The 15697-nt window shown below is 37.8% G+C and overlaps 1 pseudogene; it reads right to left on the bottom strand.

Moving 5' to 3' along the window:
- Nucleotides 1-73: 73 nt before the first annotated feature.
- The window catches only part of LOC104543582, a 52642-nt pseudogene continuing 37018 nt past the window's right edge, over nucleotides 74-15697 (bottom strand).

The raw sequence follows: 15697 nt of genomic DNA, 5'->3' as shown, positions 1-15697 counted from the left end.
GGTCCCTGCATGCTCAGTTTTCTCGGGTTTTTCTTTTATTTTTAAATCTTGTCCCCTGTCCCCAGTTTCCTACCCTGGCAGCGCACGGGAATCCAGTGAGGGGTCCCAACGCTGTTAGCTCGATCGGTGCATCCAGCACACCATCCTTCCCGGAGCGGCGCGGCTCTGAGCGCCTGGCAGGCAGGGGCACGGGCACGGCTCTGGCCGGAGACCCGGGCTGCAGAACCACATAGCAGCTAACTGCAGTAGTGGGGATGAATATGACATCAAGTCAGAAACTTCTACTGACACATTGGTTTTCTAGAGGAACAGAAGATGTCAGGCTCGACCCCCAAGCATGGGGTGGCCACAGGAACCACAAATCTCAAGCTGAGGGAAAAACCTGGGTGGAGATGTGGCCACAGATGCAGTGGGGAACACACAGGCAGTGCATGGGACTTGCTGGTGTCCGCACACTCCAACTGCTGCTGATCCTCCACATCTTCCCAGGCACCATGCACCTGCATCCAGGGGGGCAGCTATGGCTCAACAGGTAATCCCAAACGCACTGCCAATTCTCATGGCATGAGCTGAATCTCCTACAGCTCGCTTTGGTAAACACACGTTTCCATCTAGGACCATTGCCAAGCCACTGTAAGGATGTGGAGACATCAGACCCATAGTTAGAGTCCTTGATAGATGCACCAAAGTTAGGACCAGTACTCAGTAAGATGTTATACAAAGGTCATACCTTTGACTCTTTTTATCTTCAAACCCAACCACCACCAATTTTGAGTGAATAATATCACTTAGTGCAAATTTCAAGTTACTCCACACAAGAATATGGATTTTAGACCACTTGAAGGTGTCCAACCTTAAGGCATAATGCTCCCCTGAACTTCGACAGCATAACTCTTGCTATATTTTTTCTATACAGTCCACTTCAAACTAAACAGAACAGAAAATACATCTGAAAATCTTTAGCAACTCAGTTTTGGACTTTCTGAACTCCTTGTATAGTTACAAGACTTTTTGCTATCGTAACTCTCAAATGGCTCTTTTTAAACAAGAAATGTCCTTGAAAAGGAGACCATTCTTTAATATACACAAAGCAACTATGTTACATCATAAATATTAATGAACATTAAACTCCATGCCATGAAAATAATTTTCATGCAGAAGGTCCTATGCACGCAGGTGCAGTCACTGGCAAAGTTCACACATCATTCTCCCTACTGCTTGCAAGTCCTTGGAGAAACATGGAGGTCTTTCCTTTTAGATATAACAAAGGATGTCTGGAGTGCCTAGATCATTATAGGAAATTAAAAGCAAACAAAAACAACCCAGAAGCAAGCAAGCAAACAAACAAAAATAAAGCTATTTTATTTGAATGGGAATTTCTTACCTCTTCTAAACTGATTTACCCATCCCTACGTTTTGCTCTTTAAATTTTAAAGCATCTGAACATTTGTTCTGTCAGTTGAGAAAAAATGGACTTACTTAAACTCATGTTAGATCCCCTGGGGATATCATGGGGAAAATAGGACAGCAGTGCTAAGAAGAAAAACTCCATCTACAGGATCTTTTACAATTAAAAACTTGCAAACAGTGAACAGAAACAATGAAAAAAAACCAGTGAAAAGTATTTCATTCCTTTTTATGCTGTAATTCAAAACTCAATATTGAATCCAATGGCCAACATACAAAAAAGTGCAAATGAAAATTACACTGGTAGCAATGGCTGACAGTTGCTCTGCATGAAGTGAATAATTCTGCATTATATTTTTACTAGCTTCTAATTAACATACACTATCTTCATTAAATTTCAAATGAAAAGTCTCAAAGTACATTCAGATTGAATCATATACATTTCTTTGCCAAGTTTAAGATGCAAGAGAAATTTGACATCTTTCAAGTGTTTTACAAATACTGATTGATTCAACAGGAAAGCATAAACAAACTTATGTCCCTCATTTTTTTTAACTGTGATGTCTAAAACTTTACCTTGATGAGTTAAGTCCTACCAAAGCTTTATCTATAATTAAATACATTTTCAGTTTCTAGATCTTTAAGTTTCTACCTTTTAAAAAATTATGATGACCTTCAGGAGCTTCAGCTGAGTAAGAGCTAAGAAAACCAGGACAAAGCAGCTACTCCCAACTATAGCCAGTTGCCTGAAAACCACAGTAAATTGGGATGTGAAATTTTTTTCCTGTAATATTTTATCCTTTCAAAAGCATACAAAAGGAAGTACAGCAAAAGCAAATCTCTATATGAATTTACACAACTTTACAGCTTCAGGGAACTTTCTGTTATGAGTATGTTTGAGTATTAATTTCCTAAACCAATCTATAAGCTGTTATGGTTGTCCATAAACCTTCTGGAAGCCCATAAAGCTTGCAGCAGCACTTTGGGCTACTGCACTTAGAATCAGAAACACAGAATGGTTTGGGTTGGAAGGGATTTTAAAGATCATCTATTTCCAACCCTATTCCCATGGGCAGGGACACCTCCCACCAGACCAGGCTGCCCAAAGCCCTGTACAACCTGGCTTGGACCGCTCCCGGGGGGGGGCCATCCACAACTTCCCTGGGCAACCTGTGCCAGTGTCTCACCATCCTCACAGTAAAGAATTTCTTCCTAATATCTAGTCTAAATCCACCCTCTTTCACTTTAAAACCACTGCCCCTCATCCTACCACTGCACTTTATAGAGTCCTTCTCCATCTTTCCTGTAAGCTTCCTTTAAGAACTGGAAGGCCACTATAAGGTCTCCCTGGAGCCCTCTCATCTCCAGTCTGAACAACCCCAGTTCTCTCAGCCTGTCTTCATAGGAGAAGTGCTCCAGAACCTGATCATCTTTGTGGCCCTCTTCTGGACTCACTCCAACAGGTCCATGTCCTTCTTTTGTTGGGGGCCCTCACCATTATGGATGGGATTTAGCTGACCCCAGGCACTGTCTGAGACAGGCCACAAGCAGCTGCTCAGCTTTTTCCATTCATTGTAGGCATATAGGGAATTAAGTTAGACTGGAGAACTAACACTTTGTAGGCTGAGGGGGTTAAGTGGGATAAAATCCATATTTCTTATCTGCAGCGAAGAAAGTTTCAAGAACTTTTTAATATCTTGTTGTTTTAGATTAATGACCTGGTTCCAGTGCATCCTGATAATTCTGAATGCAAGTTCAGCATTATACTCATTATTAGACTAACTACAAGATTTTTAAAACTCTGATCAAACAGAACCTGCAGGTAGTTGAATTATAGAAATCAAGACAGGACTAAAGCAATAATGTGGTAGATTCAAAGCTCAGATTTCTTGTACGAGAGATAAAAGGTGAAATATTTTATTTAAAAAAACCCTACATATTCACTTAGGATTTTTATAAGTTTCCAAAAAGAGCAAGTTGTATAAATTAGGTAAGAATTTTATTTAGAACTTTTTTGTACATTTGCTAAAACCCATAAAAAGCATTTGCATGGCCAAATTAAAACTTTTAAATAATTTTGAAGAATGTGTTTGCTTACAGATAAGATCTCAAATCCCTCACACTCTTAAATGGCACTGTCCATAAAATCTTCAACACTGAATTCCCAGTCTTTTTCTATGCTTTGTTCAATACTCTCGCAGACTTCCTAAGCTCTTTCTTCAGTGTGATGTTTTGATATCTTTATCCCATTTTTGTACTTTCCTTTCATACTTCTTCAGTAACTATTTGCCCCCTTCTATTCAGAAATGGTTTATCAGCTGGCCTTAATAAGCCAGCTTATTAAGCTTAAACCAATGTAAAGTTAAACTAATGGAGAATTTTTTTCCCTGTGACTGTGAATAGATTTCTCCAGCAGTTTTTTACATCTTTCAGGAATAATAAAAGTCATTAAAAGCCCCATTTAGACACAGATCTGGAAGAGGTGTAAAATACATTAATATCTCCTGATGTTAGATTATTGTGCCCTTTAAAATAATAAGTCATTTAAATATAAATACTTTGTGTCAATTTTTTATTAGGTTCCTTGCACTCCAAGATAAAATACTTTTTTAAAATTAATGACTGATAAGGAAATAAATCTATTCCTTTTCCATTATAGGTAAATCACCATGGAGTCATTTGTTGCAAGTTTCTTGCTATTAAAAAAAAAAAAAGAGATAAAAAAGTCTTCCCTAACTTTCCCTTCTTACCTTATTCATGTTGAAGAAAATAATTCCTCTATTAATTAGTATACAAGCAAAAACTATTATTATATAGCAAACATTAAATATTAAATTAATTTTCGTGTATCAAAAGTTGGAGTGTCTTTCTTTTTTCTTTGATAATTTTGTGATTTGTAACATGCATGTTCTGATTTCTGTGGTTAATTCATTTCCTCCTCCGGTTACATGCATAATGGCACAGTTACACAATAGTTTATTTTAAGAACTTGGCTGTACTTGGCCTGTCATGAATATTATACATAATCATGACCTTCCAGATCACATCTTCCATGGGTACCTCTGCAGTTATCACGTTGGTTCGTTGGTTATATTGCTCCACTGGCACTCATTTACCAGAAACAAGCACAGAAATAGAATTGGCTTTGTGATGTGCACAAACTGGAACCAGGAATTTTTACTGATTAGTATCAAAGACATCTTGCTTAATCTGTGCTGAAGCCTTGGAGGAAGGTTGTGTTGTAGTCCAGAGCTGAGGTACAGGTGGTCACCCTTCTCCTCCTCGGAGCTGTGCTCACTCCTGAGCACACATCAGAGCAGCTGCACCACCACACAGCCATCCCTTCACACCACCACAGCTTCTTCCAGCTACAAACATAGTTTTTAAATAAAGAACCTCCTCGTTTTTATTGCTCGGTGTGAGCAGAGATCGTACTTGTGTGCCTCTGCTTCGCATTGAGCCCATATTCATGGAAAGCCTTTAATCAATTGGATTTACTGTCTGAACTAATTGAAATAACTGAGAATAATAAAAATAGAACACAACAAAATAAAACTGAAATTTAAATATAGTACCTCTGGCTATCTCTGAACATTCCTCAGCTCTTGTGGCCAGCTATGCTGTTTATAAAAATTCTTATATTTTTACACACATGTATTTTTTAAAATGAGTCATTCCAACCTCCTAACTTTTTTTCTTGTATAAAGTCTCTCCATGCTTTCCGTAATTGCCAGCCATATCTGGAATCTTGCTACTTTTATTTTTTTGGAGTTAGAGCCACCAGATTTTAGTGTAAAACAAAGAAAGAAAGACACGCTAGTGTTTTCAGTAGATTGCACGTAAACAGTTCTTTTCTTACACACTGGATGGATCAGGTCCTCTTCTGCATCTCTTCTTCCATTCCCGTTTGGCTTTTTTTGGACAATAGATCCATTATCCACTGTTAAGTGTAGTACAGGACAAGGTAAGACTTACTGTTGTTCTTTACTGTATCTGGGTAGTAATAAAACTGAAAAGCAGAAGTCATCTGTACGCTCTCAGAAAGAATCAGAGAAGCAGATAATTTACTGCGCTTTTTGCTAAGGACAAGGCTGGGTAACTGCAGACAGCCTAAGAAGATTCAGAGGTGTGTGTCAGTCACAAGTACTATGGAAAAGGAGTTGCTTACGCTTTTCAAATGCATGTGCTATTTGCATAGATTTTCTCCCTGTATAAAAATAGGTATCATTTTTTTTAAATTATATTCCTCTCAGATAAATTATGCATTTAATTCTCACAAGAACTACGCCAAAATGAAGCATTTTACACAAAATACAAATTACAAAATCAGAGTAAGAAAGCCTGCCCTTATTCACTCACAAAACTGAGTAAGGCAGTGATAACGAACTTTCTTCTTACTATGTAGCCAGTATTGAACTACCTTTGATAAGCTCCTTTGTAGATTATCAGGCAATTGTATCTTCATGGCCTCTTAAGACCAATATCCTGGAGGTGGAGAGGGAAAGTGGCTTCAGGCTGAGAAAGCTACCTTCTTCCAGCTTAGATAGATCCAGGTAGATTCTCACCCCATGCAATTTCAGCAGTGCCAGTTGTGGCTGGAGTGGTCATCCCAGCCCACATGATGTGACAGTTATCACGTCGCCCCATAGTAACAGAAGGTTCTCTCCTTTCCCCATCCAAGAAATGTCAGGACAGGCAGTGTCAGGGGACATGCCAATTGGGATAATAACATATGTTATATTGAAATAATATGCTATATCAGCAGCCAACTGCTTAAACTACCATATGAGCATTGACTAAACACACCTGTATATAGACGTTATGGACCACCCAAACTTGATTTCATCTCAGACAGGAGAGAAATCTTTCATACAGACATCATAGGAACAGCTGAAGTCACAGAATGGTTTGGGTTGGAATGGACCTTTAGAGATCATCTAGTCCAACTCCCCTCCAATGAGCAGAGACATCTTCAAGCAGACCGGGTCGCTCAGAGCCTTGTCCAACCTGAAACATACTGGAGGTTATTCCTATTTCCACGCATTAGCACGTCTATCTTTAAGAATTAACATAACAGACATTCAAGGTTAATTATGTTGGCATCCATAATTACCTCACCCTTCAACAAACCTAACTGTAGGATATTTGAGATTCAAAGGTGTTTGAATTGCCAGATCAATTTTAAGTCAGAGACATCTGATGTGCACAAAGTGAGCTTAGGAAAAAAGCAGACAAGAGCTGTTTGGAGTCTGTGGTCTGAAGTCCAGACTGGCATTGCAGCTCTCACAACCAGGCCCACAACACAGGCTTAAAACAATGCAAATTCTGTATTCTGACTAATCTGTGTTGCCTCAGTATATGTGCCAGAACCCTAAGTATACATGTAAACTTGATTTTGGAAGATGTACTTATGTGCATTTCTGTGTAGGAACAGACAAATGCTTACTTAAATACTTACTAGTGAAGACAAGATCAAACCAGGACATTTCAGGCACATGTATTTCAGTTTGGATACGTACTAATAGTTAAGCAGCCATTACAGCAGTTCCTGAAGATACCAGTGAAGGAATTTAAAAAGAAAAAAAGTAAGCTATTGCGTTTTTAACACTTTTAGAGTGATTTCATGCAACTTCACATGACAAGCATTTCTATCTACTGCACTCCTGTTCTCTTATCAAACCATAGCTGATCACCTGTAGGCTGTCCTGCTGCTAACTCAGGCAACATACCACTAGTGACTTTCGCAGACCATCTCCTTTTCATGCCAAGAGAAATATTTACTAACATTTATTTCATGTTATATTTTTTTTGTCTCAAAACCTACTCCTCAGGATCAAGAATATGCCACATTTAACCACTGAGAGCCACAAATAACCATTTAGTATGGCTGGTTCTTGTTTGAAAGTTATGCAGGAAGATTTTTACAGAGTTTAATCATTCAAACGACATAGTCTTTTATTAAAAATAAGAGTGTATTGAAGTTTTTTGTTAAAGAAGGAGTTCATCAAAACTGGGAAGACTTTCTGCCGTCAAGCTAAATGTGCACTCTGTATCCAGCTTGTTTCAAGCAAATGAGGTGGTTGATCAACAAGGGGAAGAGATGCTCACTGGTAAAGCAGTCTTTTATTATGCAGGTATGTAATCTCCAATTTGCAAACAAAGCAAAGCACTACTCTCATTTAGTCTGTATTTACTAACCGGCACCTCAGGGAGAACAAAGCAAACTTTTATAAAGAAAAGCAGATAAATTATTTTCTTTAGGATTAACATTTAAGTGTCTTTACCAATCATTAACTACTTGTTTTTATTTACAAAGAATTTGTGAAGTTCATAAATGCCTTCAATGCATTCCTATGAAAGTTTATTTTCCATGTGGATATAATAAGGTAAAAATAGAGATTAGGAAACTTTCCCAAAGGCATGAGTTAGTCACAGTGGACAGAGAATTCATGAATCCTGCTTCTTGCTAAGTCATGATTCCTGCTTCTTGCTAAGTGCAAACTATGTTCCCTCTTATATTTGTCTGAAGTTTCTGAACTGCAGTTAATGCTACCAGATGTTACGTAAGCTTAGATTTTGTTGCTTCTCAGCCTCTTGCAAACTGTAAATCAATTTTAAAAACAGAAATATACGTGAATATTGTCTGATGGCTGCCACATTGCAGATATCCAGGGCAAACAAAGGAGAGAAAACATACATATTTTTTTCTCTTTTGTTTTTTGTTGTTGTTGTTGTTGTTGTTGCTTTGCTGGCTAGGTGCAATCATTCCTTCCTCTGATTCGACAATGCAGACCCCACAGTAGATAGTAGCAAGTCACTGAGCAAGAGCGCTGTCTGCTGGGTACAAGAGTTAGTAGTTTAAATGAACCCATTTCACTTCTTGCAATGGCTGAGGAATTTGCACATGGTTTCACACCTCAGCTGAGGGGTCAGGGAAACTCAAATTTAAATAGCCATGTATTAAAATAAGCTAATTGGATCTTTATTGCTATTATATTTTATTTGTTGTTAGGAAAGACTGGATGTGTGTATGTAACCATTAATGGGCAGCAGTTTCCTACAATTTAACTTGGTCACTTTGATTATCTGACTATCTTCGGTGACTCACTGATAGAGTTAAGCTATGAGAATCTGAGACAATACATGAGAGCTGCATTGTGAGTCAGGCCTGGACCATTACAACACACAAACAGTCTTAATGGACGAATACAGTGTAGGCAAATTTTGAAGTCCTTAGGAAATATTTCCCTCTTCTGCATATTCTGGTGAGACCATCCAATAAAAATGACAATATTAACAAGAAATCATTTTCCTCTCAGACAAAAAAATACAATAAATACAAAATAAAACATAGCTATCCTGTGTAATGGATATACAAATACCTTGTGATGCAGAAAAATTATGATGACTTTGACATTAACATTTTAGTTTGTTTCATCACTAGGCAATAATTCTAGCAAGAGGAGTACATACACATGAATTGCAAGGCCCAAATTGACTGTTCATTTCCTACAATCTGCTCTTCAGGTTTAGCTACCATTCCACTCTTCAGAATAAACGCAAAACACTGATGCATTCAACAATTGGGGATAAAAACACTCCACCTAACATTTCTCAGAAGGCAAACAAGGCGATCATTTCCAAGCCTTATAAGTTTTAGAAACTCAGATATAGCATTGGTACGTCAGGCTGTTATTCTGCTTCAAGTTTATGCAAATTTTACTGAAATCAAGGGGATTCTCTGCATAAAGATGTCATTGGTGTTGTGACCCAATTTTCAAAGACAGTGAGCATCCAGACCTCCCTTTGGCTTCACAAACAGCTGTAGATGTTCATCATGTCAGATATTCAAGCCATTAGCCTTTCAGCATTCTAGTGTTTAAGATCGTTTAGATAGATTTACTCAGAGGAAATTACTGTAGCTATCAATTTATGTTCATTTCCTCACACGCAGAGGGAACATATGAAAGTCAAGTCATTTCTGTGGCTGACAATAAAAGTCATACATTCAGAGATCAAGTAGTTTGTGGTTTCCTGTCCCGAGCCCTTCATTTCTTGTCAGCTCTCTGCCCTTACTGGAGGACCACCAGTTAATGGATTTAACCTTTATATCAGTGAAAAATAACAGATCAGCATGTCAAAGATAAGTTACACTAAACTCATGTACGTCCTCTTTCTCCTTCACTTATTTTTATAGTCATTACATCTAATTTCCTTCACCATGGCTTTATGTAGTTTCACAGAAAGTATAGTTATTCAAGCAAGTAAAAGGCAGTTAAAAAGAGCAAAGTTGCAGCAGTTCACAAAGCTCACTACTCTCTGAAGTTCAGCTCCCACAAGTGCCAACTTCAAAATGTCACTAACCATCTCCTGGAGACACCTTGGCAACCTCTTTCAGCTCTTGACTTGAGCAACAGTTTAAAACAACTGAACGTGTAATAACTTTTTTCCCAAGGTAATGTAAAGAAAGAGAAAAATCACTTGGTGTTGAAATAAGTCTCTGTGTGTGAAACAACTGAAAAAAAGAGACTACTATTTCACTGGTGTTTTATGAATTTCCTGCTAGTACAGTTACTTGTACACAACGTGAACAGTCATATAAACACTGGCAGGTAATATGGAGGTGTCAGAAGAAAACCAGAGGTCTACATTGCAAAACTCTGTGTGTGCAACAGCTATGCAATTTCAGCTTGGTTCATATTTCCAGGAAAACACCCTGACAGCACAGTAGAAGAGCAAAATCTGAATTGTAGACAGTGAGAAACTAAAAGATTCAGGAATTCAAGAAGACAAAACAAGAAACTGCCAATGGTTTTCTTTTCATAGAATCATAGAATGGTTTGGGTTGGAAGGCACCTTTGAAGGTCTTCTACTCCAATCCCCCTGCAGAAAGCACGGACATCTTCAACTAGACCAGGTTGCTTAGAGCCCCATCCAGCCTGACCTTGAATTTTTCTAGGGATGAGGCATCTACAACCTCTCTGGGCAACCTGTTCCAGCATGTCACCACCCTTACCGTAAAAAATTTCTTCCTTGTAACTAGTCTGAGTGACCTTCCATGATACTTAGGCTCCAATGACCATCCCAAAGGGATTAAAACGAGAAATCTTCTGAAATATATGCAAAGCCAACTTTGTCAATTATTTCTATAGATTCAATAGTAGAAATACGGAAGTGGAATGAATTATTTTATCCACCATACTGTGAGAGAGCCTAGCAATTTTATCTGGAACAAGCAAAGTTCAAGTGCAAATTTTCAGGTGCCATACAGGGTGCTGCTTCTGCTCCTTTTGGTAAAATCAGCTGGGTTTTGGAGCAATGAAATGGAAACCCAGATATCACAGTCTCCAGTATCTGTCTGTGAACATGGCAAATAATTCTCCAAGTTTAATGGAAGTTGAAGACATTGGTCACAGTAAGCAAAAGTTTGATGCTGTAACCAGCTGTAGTGTGGATTTGTATCAGATTCGGTGAGTCCTCTGTGGACCTGACAGTTTTGTTTAGTTCTCTATATAGTATATTTCTCCTTTTCACTTCAGCATACAAGTCCATGTACTGTAAAGCAATAACAAGGATGCTAACCAAATACATTTTAAAAACTGATCACTATATTTACTGAGGCATCCTGCCAAGGCTCTTCTTGGGATACCTTTGGCTGCAGATTATTCTGCAATGTGCTATAGGTGAATGGAGCCAGCCCAAAGTTCTAGTGTTTTTCAGTATAATGATGCACAGCAACAGTTTTGAATGCAACTCTACATCCTAAATCCATTCACTGTTTACAGAAAGAGATGGATTTTGGGAAAGAGAAGGCAGGACCCTGAAAGAAGTCTTAGTTTCCATAGGACTCATTATAAGTAGCATTTCCAAAACATGGAACAGATTATTTCTGCTAGACTTCTCAGCTCTTAAAGCTCTTTTTCCCTATCCATATTTCCAAGTCAGAGCTGTTACCTGAAACACAGCCCAGCAGACAATCCATTCAGGCAGTCTTATATTTCTGTACACACGTGCATTGGATAGTATATTGATTTCTGTGAAGTCTGTGAAAGTTTAGCCAGATTTCAGTAAAATTATGTTATTGTTCATCTCTTCAGATGCTAAAATTAAAACCAAACTCATAGAGAAAAGTACTTAACCTTTGTACAGTTAAAATAAAAAATGAAATATTACCAAGATAAGTTATGGTATGCAAAATGCTGACACTAGGTACTTGTTTTCACAGGAAAAACGTCATACAGGAGGCTGGAAGGGAAGACAATGCTAAAATTAAGGTAACTAATGTAATAATATAGTGAATTAATGGACCTGTATAATATTTACAGAAAGGCAAAATATCTATCAAATGGCCTCTTAATGTTTATTTTACAGTTCTAAGGAGGGATTTACTACTATTGTAATTTTATTAAAAAACAATAAACAGCTGTTTGATCCTAACATTCTCAAAATTTTCAATGGTGACAGATCGACATTTGGATGTTTGGATATACTTAAATATTTATTGGATATATACTCTTCCAGCATAATCAGGACATTTTAGCAATCTTTCTGATGGTCATAAAGCTTATAAAAATAAGTAACAAATAAAAAGATGCAAAAAACTCCTTTCAAAATCATGGCTTAGAACCCATTTTAGTAGATGATGTGCCTCAAACAAGGTCTGTTCCTTGGATCTGATAGAAGATAAACAAGACGCACTGTTAGTGACCACATTTTCTGTACCTCACTTCGTTATTGCCTGATAAAAATGAATTAGGGGTAGTTCTCAGAGTCCTAGTCTCCCTTAGAGCTACCAGAAAGTGCCGATAAAAAGAGAGAATGTTTTGAAGAGTGAGAAGGTATTGAGGGAAAAAAGAAATAAAGAAGTATTTTCCAACTGTGAACTGGCCAGTGTAAGATGAACCTGAAACGACCAAAACATCAGAACACAAATTTAGTACTCTTCATATTCAAAGTATCATCCAACTCCTTCAAATTAGCCTAAGAAACACAGGTATGCTATTATTTTATGGATTTCTTTTTCCCTCAGTTTTATCGCAGAAGATGATGATCACGATCAACCACTGCAAACTGCAAAGTCAGTTTTTCACAGAATTCAGCAGTGACTTGCAGAAAACATTATGTTTTAGGCAGTTTAGCTTTGCAACTCTCCAGTTTAATATCATGGAAATGTGAAAGATATAAATGTTTTTGGAACACATTAGTATTTTCCTGCCTTCTCAGGATTATTTGTCAATTATAGAAGATGATTCATTCTACTTCTCAGCTGAAGTGAAATTTAAAAAAAAAAAAAGAAAGAAACCAAAAAACAAACAAAAGTTGCTTTAGAAAGCTAATTTTGAGGATCTGTCCTTTTTAACATATATTTTGGACAAGATCTCAATTAGAACAGCCCATTACACAGCAAGACATTTTCATTTTCACCCTCAATCAGTCATAATGAGCCACACTGGTCTCTGTCATGGTCCTCTGTGCACACACTCCATATAATCGTGCTCTCCAGCTTATTCCAGCCATATAACAGGCAAGTAAGAACATGTGCAGTCACTAGCACTTAGCAATAGCAGGCCAGATTAATCACTGAAGTCAGTGGGAGGATGTTTGGCACATTAACTCAGAAATTTTCACTATGCAAAGCCACTTTGCAGAACCAGACTATCTTGGCTTGTGCTTTTTCCTCAAGGCCCATTATATCAGATGGAAATCTCAAATTAAAAAGAAAATATTCCCCTTATGAGAATGGAATAGACATTGTTACTGAAAAGTCCAGCTTATCCGCATTTGGCTGTGGTCTGAAAATCCCTTTCCACTTACAATGTAAGCCACGAGCAACTTGTTGCCTCCACCTGCATTATAATATCCAGATGAGAAAAATGGAGGCTATAATTATAGCTCCCGTGATTAAGATGGATACACGGTGCTCACTGTAGCAGGGATCTCAACTTCTCTAAAATTGAGCACAGTTTACCCAAAGCATCCCTTTATCAGCTTGATTCTTAGTTCATTTAGAGTCTGCTGCACCAATCTATCCCTATTCAGCAAAGCGTTTATGCATATACCTAGTAACTGCATTTAAGCAAATTAATGAGGATAGACATGTCTTGAAATGCTTTACTCAACAGAGAAGAAATCAAAGCTGTGTCTAAAATAACCAACTAGACCAGAATCTTGCTTTTAAAGTATTCTGAGAAGTTTAAAGTAAATTTATAATAAGCAGGTTAAGAATTTTTTTCAGTGTGCATTTTTCTAACCAGAGTCTAGTGAAAACAGTATTTCTGAGTGGGAAAAGATGGCTTTTCCTTAGTTAAAAGTGGTGGAAGCTGTATTCTTGATTTGATGCAAAACACCTTTTCTTCAGAAATTATGATATTTTTAGATTTTTCATTTAAAATTTTTTATGGAAAATGCTAATATTGACTAGTGCTTAAATGTTAATTAGTATTTAAACTGTACTGTAACTACTAGAATGTTAGAGGCAAGGTAAATTATTACAGTATTTTGTTTCAGGGACAGGGAAAGGCCTCAAGTTTAGTTTAGTTTTTAGTTTTCTGTAGCAGATTACTGTAATGATAGGAAATACATTCCTTCAGTCAGAAGGCTGTCTGAGGACAAACTGATCCTCACCTAATTTAGAGTACACCGTCAGCCTCAGCTAATTTAGAGCACCATAACATTTATAGCCTCCTATGGGAATTGGTTTACATAACATAAATCCTTTGAGTCAATGGTGCAGCCAATTCTTTGTGGTTTTTTGTTTGTGTTTTACCAAAAATACCCTCTTTTTTTGTGCAAATCACTATAATATTCCTTTAAAATAATGTATCAGTTCTTCCTAGCAATAATTCCAATAAAAACCAAAAGCAAACACACACACATATTCACAAGGATTAAACATTTTGCTTTCCTACCACTCATACACAATGGCTATGTTATCTAACTAGCATAACTTCATTTAAATCATTTTATACCATCTATGGGCTTGTCACTGAACATTTTCAGAACACAATTTTACATTGCTGAAAATCCCTTTGTTCTGGAAATAAGATAGGCTGGATCAGTGGTGAGCACACCCAGTAGAGTCAGACCTGGGAAACTCCAGCCTTTGACTTTAGTGAATTACATTAAAAATATTGTACCCTGAGTTTCCTGCTTGATTAGGGGATATGAATGGGAAATATACTGTATTAACATACATAACCTACTGTTTCGAAATACTGTTTGATTTATAACACTTATGATCTGCTTAATACCATTGCATAAATACATATTTGTACTGGTAATTTTTTTTCACCGAGACGTTTGCCAAACCTAAAGAACCTCCTGCTCGACTTCACAGGGAATGTGGTCTGAAAGCAGAAAGGAAGCATGAAAGCAGGAATCAATGTAGTTTTACTCTAATGGTTGCTCCTGCTATAAAACATACATAAACCTCTTGTAATCTCATACAGTTTTTATTGCTCTCCAAAAAAAAATCATTCCGTTATACAGAGATGCTATACTAGAATTCGCATTGGATAGAGTAGACTGGATCCTTTCCCTTTAGGAATACACTTAGTCACCTAAGAAACCCCAGCTAAGAAGGAAAACGGTCCTAACTTGGGCATGGGATCATTTTACATCATGCTGCTTGAGATCAATGTTTTTACTTGGCTTGTAACAACTTACATAAGCCGTGTCAGTGTTAGGTATTCTTCAGCTTTTAGCAACTTTGCTATCCTCTCGGACCTTTGAATTTCATGAGTCATCACGTGCTATTTATAGTAATATTCTATCCTTTTTCCTCTGTAGGTCCCATAAATTAATTACATTTTGAGGTGCCTCAGCCCCCTGCTAGACCTGGCAAGGGGCCAAGGGGAATGCTGTAAAGACAGCTTCCTTTGAGTGCAGAGAAGACCACAAGCCTCATATCTGGATCTTCTAAATGTGTGGTGAGCACAGGACTGGACAAACACCAGCCGGAGTCTGGTCTCCAGAGACCAAGAGACACGGGTGGGTCAGCACAATGCAGAGCAAACTACAGTACCTAAAAATGCATGCCTTTTATGAAGTGCCCTCTGCTGTGAACTCTTCATCTAAATTGCTGGTGCTCTGAGATCATTCTGTCTGCATAATAATTGGGTGCCTTATTATTTGCTGATGGTCCAACACTCACTGTTACAAATGCAAGAGGCAGACAGATACGCAGTCGCCAGCCAAATGTACTGCTGTACAAGTCCTTCTCTGCTAGTGTCAGGAAATACAGAGGTAAGTCAGCTCCCAAAGAGATTTTGGGGGATAGCAGAAAACATAC

This window comes from Mesitornis unicolor, unplaced genomic scaffold (assembly GCF_000695765.1).
Source record: "Mesitornis unicolor isolate BGI_N332 unplaced genomic scaffold, ASM69576v1 scaffold9907, whole genome shotgun sequence".
NCBI lineage: Eukaryota > Metazoa > Chordata > Aves > Mesitornithiformes > Mesitornithidae > Mesitornis > Mesitornis unicolor.
The sequence above is the reverse complement of the archived record's forward strand: the minus strand, read 5'-3'. Positions and strand labels throughout refer to the sequence as shown.